The 11306-nt window shown below is 40.4% G+C and overlaps 1 protein-coding gene across 1 annotated transcript in view; it reads right to left on the minus strand.

Moving 5' to 3' along the window:
* The window catches only part of LOC112223056 (myomesin-3), a 78254-nt gene extending 76136 nt beyond the window's left edge, over nucleotides 1–2118 (minus strand). Inside the window, 1 exon segment of the mRNA XM_042304387.1 lies at nucleotides 1816–2118. The gene's annotated coding sequence lies outside the window, so the exon portion shown is untranslated.
* Nucleotides 2119–11306: the final 9188 nt, after the last annotated feature.

Genomic DNA, 11306 nt, shown 5'->3' on the forward strand with positions numbered 1-11306 from the left:
TTTATTGTGAGGAATATGTACATTTATGACCATTGTAATTATGCTCACGGCGGATCTCAAATAGCCAGGTGTCAATAGAAATGCATCCAAAATATGTAATATCATATTAGCACAACAACAACACAATCCAATGTGTTGACTGTGTTTGAAGTAAAAGACAGGTGCAGTTGCCATGGAGAAAGGTGTGCTTCAGGCCTCTGTTAAATGAACTGGCCCTTTGTGGGCCATTGAGCGAGTTATAATTCATTAGTTCAGGTCTGCCACCATGCCGCTGCCTGCCACCCTAGCAGTCATTAATCACTCTCTGCTCTGAGGAGGCCGACAAGGCAGCTCACCCAACCAACAGAACCAGGCCAGAGCCTGATTGATAACTTCCTTCACCTACTCCCACAAGCAACTGTCAACCGTGTTCGCATTATAAACACCCTCATTTGTTTTTCCTTCTGGTCTGTTCGATTTACATTGGACGACCTGGGCTAACGTTAGCGAGTGGCTAGTGTCTAATGCTTTAATGCTTTGAATTACATTGCGGTGAGCCTGCTGATGTTAGCAAACGACTAATGGCTTCAACAGGATAGCAGCCCCACTGGTTTCCCTTCACGGCTCATTGTTGTGCAAAACGAAAGGGTTGTTTGTACGAAGGTGGTAAAAAGGTACATCTCCAGTGTGTTAAAATGTATCTGTCTCAGCTGGTGCGTGTGAGCTTCACCTAATTGTCCTGAGAGAGTCATTTCAACTCGTATCTATGAAGGCTGCCAAAAGTAGAGACTCTTTTGACACTCAACCAGCTTGAGGAACCAGCAAAGAAAGACTGATCTCATGCAGACAAAAGGAAACATCCAAGACTATGCTAAGCTCTGCAGTATAGTAACATGCATTATTTGCATATGGAGGCCAGATGAGGCTACTCCACGGAGGAAGAGGATGACGTTCTACCACATGAATTTGAGGAAAAATGTAGAAATAACTAGAAACACTGAAACATAGTCAAACGTTTTTGTGAGCACATCTGCCATCCCATTGGCCAGTGGTGGAAAAAGCACCCAATTGTCATACTTGAATAAAAGTAAAGATACCTTAATAGAAAATGACTCAAGTAAAAGTGAAAGTGAGTCTAAAAGTATTTGGTTTTAAATATACTTTAATATTATTAAAATATACTAATGTATGAAAAGTAAAAGTATAGATAAGTTCAAATTCCTTATAATAAACAAACCAGATGACACCAATGTCTTGTTTTGTTTCAAATTTATGGATAGCCAGGGCACACTCCAACATCATTTACAAACGAAGCATGTGTGTTTAGTGAGTCCATCAGATTAGAGACAGCAGGGATGACCAGGGATGTTCTCTTGATCAGTGCATGAATTAGACCATTTCCTGTCCTGCTAAGCATTGAAAATGTAACGAGTACTTTTGGGTGTCAGGGAAATTGTACGGAGTAAAAAGTACATTATTTTCTTTAGGACTATAGTGAAGTAAAGGTTAAAGTTGTCCAAAATATTAATAGTAAAGTAAAGTACAGATACCCCCCAAAAATAATTAAGTAGTACTTCAAAGTATTTTTACTTAAGAACTTTACACCACTGCCATTGGCTTAATTAAAAGTCCATCATTATCCCTTACTTATTAAGCCACCAGACGCTAATTGTCATTGGGTTATTTTCCCGGTATTGGTTTTCACCAAATGTGACGTTTATGATCCTTGTAATGTATCCTTAACGCGTCCTTGTGGATGAGACTACGTTGGAAAGAAAACAGGAAGTGATGACATCATGACAGTGTACCGCAAGTGTGAATTAAAAAGCCACTTACGTTTGTCTTTGAAGAAAGGGTTATACTCCACAGGTGCTCAAAATGAGCGTGAAGGACACACTTCTTTCTTTCTTTCTTTCTCTCTTTCTCTCTCTCTCTCTCTCTCTCTGTCCCCTGTCACCTTTCACTATCTGTCTCTCTCAATTGCTGTCCCACGTTCTCTTAATCTCCCTGTCTCACCTCTCTTTAAAGTTCCTCTCTCTATTCTTTCTCTCCCGTGCTCCTCACTCTGCCTCTCCCTGTATAAGCAGTGAAGGTGAACCTGGCCCTGGACACAAAGTGTCCTTCATGAAGAGAATGTGGCCAAACACAATGCACTCAAGGTGGTAAATATAGACTACTGACACGTCCCCTCCGGTGCCCCCACCATCAACCCCCACCCACACAGGCCAATGCCATCCAGCCAGATAGACTTACAGTCAGCACTGCAGACCTGCGGCCAAGGATGCCACAGTAGCAACAATAGAACAATACAATAGGGTTGAGGTTTGAGCGGGATGTATGATCTAGGCAGCTGAAAGCAACAGTTGGAATGGCCACAGGGGAAACAATGCCTAGGGTATTCCAACTGTCTGTCCATCAGTCACTGTCATGTTGGGATGAGTGTGAATATATGGTTGACTTTTATAATGAATGTGTCTATATAACAAGATAGTCCTAAACTTATTGGTAGTTGAACATTCTCAGAAAATGTGGGGTGAGGGCTAGTCCATTCTCTGTGTTCCTTTTCATCTGGCCTCATAATGGTCTTGTCTCATAATTGAGACCATGGGCGATAAGGGTAAAGAAAGCCTAGATAAAACAGTCTGGGTCTCTTCTATTGAAAGACTGGCCTTGAACACCCTCTCAAAGAACAAGGGTTATTAATGATCGTATTCGCACCTGAGTTCCAGTCACGCCATTCCTCCTTTCAAACCTCTCCCTTTATCTCGCAGACTACTTTTCCATCCTTGATTTCTTTCTCTATCAACTCCCGTCTCCTGCCTTGATCTCCCTTCCCTCTCCACTCACCGTCTCACTTTTGTCTCTCCCCTGATCCAAGTTCCTCTCTTTCTTCCCCTCCTCCCTCACTCCCCCCCTCTTCTCTGTCTCTTTTTACACTGATCTCTGATTAGTCGCTGGAGCTTGCTCACTGTTCTGTCTCATTAAACATGGAGCTCAGACTGGCTGAGACAGAGAGACAGAGAGACAGTGAGAGCGAGATGGCAGCTGGGCAATATGGACAAAAATCTATTTCACTATAACATTTCACAACTGAATGCTATCAGCAAAATGCCTGTGATAAGTGATCGCTATGGTAGGTGTCGATCATTTTTAGTTTAACCTCCCAGATCTATTGTGTGTGTGTGTGTGTGTGTGTGTGTGTGTGTGTGTGTGTGTGCGTGCGCATGCACGTTTGCGTGTGTGTGTTCATTTGTGCGTGCACAAGCATGTATGCGTGTGTGTGTTAAGATAGTTTAATTCTGTGTGATAGGGTTTAAAAAGAAAGAGGCTTCATCAAATCAAATCAAATCAAATTTATTTATATAGCCCTTCGTACATCAGCTGATATCTCAAAGTGCTGTACAGAAACCCAGCCTAAAACCCCAAACAGCAAGCAATGCAGGTGTAGAAGCACGGTGGCTAGGAAAAACTCCCTAGAAAGGCCAAAACCTAGGAAGAAACCTAGAGAGGAACCAGGCTATGTGGGGTGGCCAGTCCTCTTCTGGCTGTGCCGGGTGGAGATTATAACAGAACATGGCCAAGATGTTCAAATGTTCATAAATGACCAGCATGGTCGTATAATAATAAGGCAAGGCCATCTCTTTGTGTGCCGGGTTGGGGGGTTATTTAAAGCATTTACTGTCCACACCTGCCTCTGGTGTATCAGTAAACAATGCAAGCTGGACTTGCCAGCCCCCTCTTCTCATCATATACCACCAGTGACAGTCTGACTAAGAGTAACTGGAATGCCCCTGCCAGAACAAAGCAGCTGAAGAGACCAGCTTTATTAGTTCCTGTTATAATGGAGAATCCGTGATCAGTCAGTCAGTGTACAAATCAGTAATCAGTCAGTCAGTAATGCTATAAATACACCATTATAGTGACATACAAGTGAATTTAGGTGACACATAACTAATATGTCATCTTAAGTAACATACTGTATAGCTACAATGGTTAAATGCCACTATTTGGACATTCTAATGAGACCATGTTGAGAAATGAGTTAGCGGTTCTACAACTCCCCTCTTTTACAACTCTCTTCAATATGGCACCCATCCACTGTCAAGATGACACTCAACATCCTCTTCTTCCTCAAGCAATGGAAAACTGCTCCAGCTGTAACCAAATAAACGTTGCTTTCATCTTTTCAGACACTTGCAAAAGCAACAGAAATAGACCTTAATGGACATTTAAAAGTACTCTGAGAAGATCCATCATTTCCGGCCGGGCCATGGCAGCTGTCTAAATGCATTTTCTAATCAAAGACCCATTAAGACCTCATTAAAATGCAAGGGGGTGATGGGTGGGGTGAACAGGCGTGATTGCATCCAACTAAAGGCAGACTTCAATCCATTAAGTCATTTGGAGGAAGTGGGTTTGCAGGGAGGAAGTGTGGGCCTCGGATGGGGGAAGCAGGAAGAGGCTGCTCAGTGTAAGACAATTAGATCAATTACTGTTCACTCTGGGTAGAAAGAAATCCTGAGTGCTGCAGAACCTTCCGTACTTCATGCATGGTGCATAGTACTGTTGTAAATTTGACACATTCTTGTTAGGGCTAATAAGAACTACAAACAGGGGCTTTGCAAGGTCAGCACACTGTACCTGCCTGTCTATAGACTAGTGAAGTGCAGTGGAGCCTCCTACTCAGTAAATTTCATAAAAATGGTAAAACATTGAAAAAGTTTTATTTTTTAGATAAAACTAATCTAAATATATTCACGTCACCAAATAATTGATAAAAACAAACTGTTTTGCAATGAAAGTCTACAGTTGCCTCAACAGCACTGTAGGCTGTAGCCAACAGCACCATGGTGTAGCTGGGGGACAGCTAGCTCCCTCTAGGTCCATTGACTTGAATACAAAACCTAGGAGGCTCTTGGTTCTCACCAACTTCCATAGAATTACACAATAATTCTGACAACTTCCGGAGGACGTCCTCCAACCTATCAGAGCTCTGGCAGCATGAACTGACATGGTGTCCACCCAATCAAAGGATCAGAGAATTAATCTAGTACTGAAAGCATAAGCTACAGCTAGGTAACACTGCAGTGCATAAAATGTGGTGAGTATTTGACTCAAAGAGAGAGAAAGACAATAGTTGAACAGTTTTCAACAAATGAATTTCTTCAAAAATGAAGGTGAAGCAAGAGCGAGAGAAAGGGAGAGATTTCGTCATTGTTTCACTTTCAGTTTCACTTGCTTAGCTAGCAAATGCAGCTAGCTAGTTTAGCCTACTGAAACACCCAGCTCAAACAGAGGGATGCAATGTTAGCTAGCTGGCTATGACTATCCAACACAACAATGGAACTCTTCCAAGTCAAGGTAAGCTTTTGGTTTTATTAATTTATTGCCACCAAGATCTGCCGGTGTAACTGCTGACTGACTGTACACTGTAACATTACTGCATGATTGTAGCGGGTTTACTAACACATTAGTTCTATTAGCTATGTTGACTAGGATGTTACTTTAGCTAATATGGGGACAATGATGTAGGCTGTCTGTAGTGGTTATGACATGGTTTGGCTTTGAAAGGATTTTTCATCTGGTCACATAGAGCTGATGTGTTGTGCATTGAAGTCCATAAACGAAGGGAAAATGTGAGAGGAGGAGAGTGCATAGAGGCTAGAATGAATACAAAACGTGGTTGCTGTGATCTGGGGTGTATTCATTCCGCCGATTCTGTTGAAAAACGTTTCTTTAACGGAAACAAACGAAACAGGGATAAAAATACATGAACTTGTCCAATAGAAACTCATTTTTGCAACTGTTAGACTAATGATTACACCTTAGATATGCTAGATGGCAAGAGTGTGAAAGGTGGTATCGAATGTGTCACTGCTATCTCAAAATGTTCTCTCTGTGTGCACCTACATTGTAAACTTTCATTCATAGGCTAGGTTATAGCAACCTCATTGATGGGTAAAGGGACAATTTGAGTATCATGTAGTAGCCTAAACCTATCGATGTTACATTGAACTGGGTGAATGGAATATGAATGAAAGTCCTCCAACATGCTGTAATAGAAATAAAGCCATTCTCATTAAAAAAAAAAAATCGTCCTGCCTCATCATAAACGGCACTGACCGCCACTGTTATAGACCCATTTCCTGGCTACGTCATGAAAAGTTGCAAGCACAGTTCCGAATCGGAAAGCAGTTTGTTTACATGGAAGTAAATACGTTCACATCCAAATTCAGATGCAGCTCATGGAAGTCAGAAAATATGTAATCAGATGGTTATTGTCTACGCTACAACATCGCAGATGTCTTTTGACGGTTGATTGCCTAGCAAGCTAGCAAGCCAACGAGGCAAGGTGAAATATCACAAATAGAGCTAGATAAAACTAGAAGAATAATATACTTGTTGAGCATAGCTATAGCCATCAGTCTTGTGTGTTTTCATGGTCATGACTCACTCACTGCTAAGTTTGTCAAGATCCCGACATCAGTGTCTGCTACAGGGCTTTTTGCTTGTAAACCAAACAGTGCTCTATATCTACAACCTAATGAAGCTACTAAATGTAGGCTATCAGACATGAAGCTTCTGATCCTGTGTGTTTGTTTTTGTTGTTGTTGAGAGGCATCAAATTGACATTTAAAAATTACACTGGCGTACGCATTGCTAATTAGCGTTAGCATTATATTTTCATGGGCAAAATTGGCGTCTTGCCATCATGACAGGCAACTGTGTGAGAAACAGAGTTAACTGATCCAGCTTGCTCCTCAATTAAACTTTCAGATCAGAACAAAACTTCATTAGCAACGAGCCATGCATATATTTCAATGGAGCAAGCTAAATTGGTCCATTTTATCCGAGCGGAACCTAATATGCGGAAGTAGGATAGCGACTGCCAAGAGAGAATATTGGGGTGATAGCGGGTTGTAAAAGATACCAAAATTGACCCGTTCCTCTTGTCTAGTCCCATCAAAGTCTTCAAACGTTAGCTGATAAGATTTTCATTACTTCAAAGGAAATTGATTTTGCCCCCATCAAGCTGTATATTTTTCAGAGGCTGCCTTTTGCCTCAGATCAGAGAATATGGTAAGTGAGCCCATCAAAATGCCCACTCTCAAAAATAGAAATTTGGAACGAAGGGTTTAGAGTTCAACTCCCAAAGGAACTATTAAGCAATCTCCATATAATATATAAGCTGATAAGTTAAGAAACACCAAAGAGCAAAAAATAACTGTATTTCTCTTAGATAACCTCTTTATTTTCAATCAATCGTCTCCTGTTTGCGTTTTTTGAAAAATACGATGCTGGCTTTTCCACCTGGCTGTTTTGTTTATGAGGAGAGGTTGCGGGAAACATTATCCTTTGCTAGGGTCAGTACGAGCTATTAATCCCTGAAAATTCTTTCTCTGTGAGTAAAACTCCCACCCCATCAATATATTCATTGATCGAGGGCAGGCAGTGACACTTTTCACTTCAGTTTGAAATACAATTTGCACTTATTTCAAAGAACTCTATTGGGATTCGCTCAGAAGGTTCTTGGAGAATCGGGAACTACTGTATGTTAGAAGAGACCAGAGGGTCATCACTGCAATTCTCTCTCTTTTCTTCTTGGGTATGGAGAGAAGGAGACAGGAGAGGATGTGTAGAGGGAATGTCTGACAGATAGAGTGGAGTTTCTGTCAGAGTGTTGTTGCAAGTGAACACAGTTTCAATGGTCTGGACATCTGTCTAAAGGAAACAGTCAAAGTAAGAATAAAAGTCTGCAATACCAGCCAAGGGGCTGGACAGTTTCCCCTATCCTTTCTCCCCCTCTCACATGATCAGGATGGCTGCATTATCAGGATGGCTCTTTCACTACATTTTCACTACATTTTGATTTGCATACAGGCTATTGTTAAAAAAAGGGGATAGTCTAAGTTTGGAACAGTGCTAAAGTTGCCTATCGACAGTAAAAATGTAGCGCAACAGAACCAGTTACAACTGAAGTATCTGATCATCAATGAATTAGAGAAAAATACATCTGTTGTTTAACACAGCAGCTGTGTATTATCAGGCAGGCCTATATGCACTTGTATTCACACCACATGATCCTCAAACCAAATACTGGCCAAACTCATGTTTCTAAAAGTTAATTCAAAGGCAATGTATGGCCTTATTTAACTCTAAGGATCTTTCTATTTTTTCTTCTTCATTTTATAGAGCCTAAATGCTACATTTATAGGCATGTTGATTGAAGTGCTGTTGTTGATGTGTTGTTGAAATGCTGAACACTGCTGCCAGCCTCTAGCGTGTCACAAATGCTTCATAATGTATTTCTTAAATGGCAGGCTATAGCCTTGAAATAATATTAATATTAACACTAATATAGCCTAAATAATACATGTTCATTCCTTCTTAGGCTACCGGGCTTGCTCCCGACTGATTTAGAGTTAGTATGTTGTTGAGTAGCCTATCGAAATAATGAATTGATAGTGACAGAATCACACATTACTTCCCAAGCAAAGTACATTTTTTGTTTAGTCAGCTAGAGAAAGTTGTAGTGCAGCCTCTGAATGTCATAGAGATAAATCAAAGATACCCCATATGCATCGGAGTCACGTCTATCCCTGCATTTTACAGGATGTTTCTAGCATAAAGCATTGCGGACTAAAACGTTGTTATAGATCGCTTTAAATAATCAGGTCCAAAATGTATTATTTATCTTAAAACCTCTTAGGGATCCCTTCACCCCCATTCCTGCTCGGATCCCGGTAACGGGATTGATTTGACAACATCCAGTGAAATTGCAGCGCGCCAAAATCAAAAACAGAAATACTCATAATAAGAATTCATTAAACTTACATGTGTTATACATCAATGTACAGCTTAACTTCTTGTTAATCCAGCCACAGTGTCAGATTTCAAAAAGGCTTTACAGCGAAAGCAGACCATGCGATTATCGGAGGACAGCACCCCGCATACAAACACATGAAAATCAGATTTCAACCAGGCAGGTGCTACACAAAAATCAGAAATAACGATATAAATGTTATATAATTTAAAATGTTATATAAATGGCACTCCAAAATGTCCCATAAACATCACAAATGGTCCTTTTTTTCGATAAATTCCTTCATTATATCCCCAAAATGTCAATTTATTTGGCGTGTTTGATTAAGAAATACACCGGTTCCAACTCGCCCAACATGCCTACAAAGTATCTAAGAAGTTACCTGTTAACTTGGTCCAAACATTTAAAACAACGTTCCTAATCAAAATTGATGTATCCTAAAACGTAAATAATAGATCAAATTTAAGACGGGAAATACTGTGCTCAATAACGGACGAAAACAAAGTGAAGCGCGCTCCAAAAGACTTGAGTCCCTTTGTGTGACACATGGAAAGGAAATTAATACTTCTTAATTTTTCAAAGGAAAAACATCAACCAACTTCTAAAGACTGTCGACATCTAGTGGAAGCCATAGGAACTGCAAGCATATTTCTATTAAAAAGGGATTACCATAGAAACCTAATGAGCTTTGAGCTCAAAAACAATTTCCCTGGATGGATTGTGCTCGGGGTTTCGCCTGCCAAATCGGTTCTGTTATACTCACAGGCATTATTCAAACAGTTTATGAAACTTCAGAGTGTTTTCTATCCACTAATAATATGCATATCCTAGCTTCTTGGCCTGAGTAGCAGGCAGTTTACTTTGGGCATGCTTTTCATCCGGACGTGAAAATACTGCCCCCTAGCACAAAGAGGTTTAACAATTAACAAGCGGTAGGCCTATGCTTATAGTCATTTTCTTTAACAAAAAAAGGGGGGGGGGGTATACTTAGCTATCATACAGAATTGTTTTAGGATGGCTATACCATGGATCATTTAGATATTTGATTTGGAATTTTAGGACCCCTGTAGACATAATAATATACATATATTGATTTTGGCCTTGACTACTAAAGCCCATAGAAACACATTGAATAACATTCATCAATGGCAAAACAGTCAGTCAAAAATGTATCATCATGAAAAAGGTGTCCTATATCTAGACACTTGTGGGGGTCGTAGAGCAAAACGGGGAACACCGTCATGCTCCTGAGTCTCATATTTCCATAGAGTGGTCATATCAGTTGTAGGCCAAACCGTTCGGATGCTACAGAGGTTTTTGTGAGAAGACCAATTTTCAGGAAGTCTCCTGGTCTGTAGCTCTGCCACTTTCCACCACAGATGCGACATCGGCGGATGTTGTGGATTGGCCCTTGCCAAAAAAATGATATCTCTAGCTTAAACTGACGGATTTTGATGGGGATCTTTTTATTTGTTAATTAGATTGACGTTCTAGTGCGTCATTAGAATCTTAATTAACACACCAAGCCCTTCACTGACACCGATGGAATTGGCTGACAAAATCTATGGATAGTAGACTATAATTTTGTCTGTCAAAACAGTCTCCAACACTAAGCCCTATTGTTGTTATTAGCCTAAAGTCAAATTATAATGAAGACTGTTTAAATAAATTAGGCCTTTTCGAATTAACCTACTTTCAGCACCTATGCGCTTTCCATCTCCGTGGTTGCCAATTCATGGTAATATAAGCTATGTAAATAACTTGAATATGGCTAATTGTGAGGGCGATAACTCTGATAAAAAGCTTCATTATGGGCAATGAAACATGTTGTTTTTATTATTGTTTATTATTTAAATCAATTATAGCTGAAGCAAGCTTACCTCCGGTCCTCCTTCTCATCTTCACGCTCTCCCTCTCAAATCGAGGTTAGGGTTAAGTTCAGGCATTACCTCCGAATTCCTGAAGTTAGGCATTAACTCCGAATGGTTAAGGTTAGGGTTAAGGTTTAAAGTTTTAAAACAAAAATATCTAAAACAACTTTCTACCTCTAGGATTTGAACATGCAACCTTTGGAATCAGAGGCATATGCTCATGCCTACTTGAAGGTGACAGCTCTCACTGTTGCCCATAGTGGCCGGTTTCCACCTCATCTCCTGACATCCTGTGTGTGTGTGTACATGTTTTACTATACTTGTGAGTACTGGAAGTCCTCAAAAGAATAGTAAACCAACTAAAATTCAAAGAAGTTAGGACATTTTGCCTTGTAAAAAGGCTATTTTAGACTTTGGGGTTAGGGTTACAATTGTGGTTAAGGATAGGGGGTTAGGGTTAGGGTAGGGTTTAGGGGTTAGGACAAAATGTGATTTTGAATGGGAATCAAATGTTGGTCCCCAAAAAGTCCTCACAAGTATAGTAAGACAGTGTGTGTGTGTGTGTGTGTGTGTGTGTGTGTGTGTGTGTGTGTGTGTGTGTGTGTGTGTGTGTGTGTGTGTGTGTGTGTGTG

The sequence above is a fragment of the Oncorhynchus tshawytscha genome, linkage group LG23 (assembly GCF_018296145.1).
Source record: "Oncorhynchus tshawytscha isolate Ot180627B linkage group LG23, Otsh_v2.0, whole genome shotgun sequence".
In the NCBI taxonomy this organism is placed as follows: Eukaryota; Metazoa; Chordata; class Actinopteri; order Salmoniformes; family Salmonidae; genus Oncorhynchus; species Oncorhynchus tshawytscha.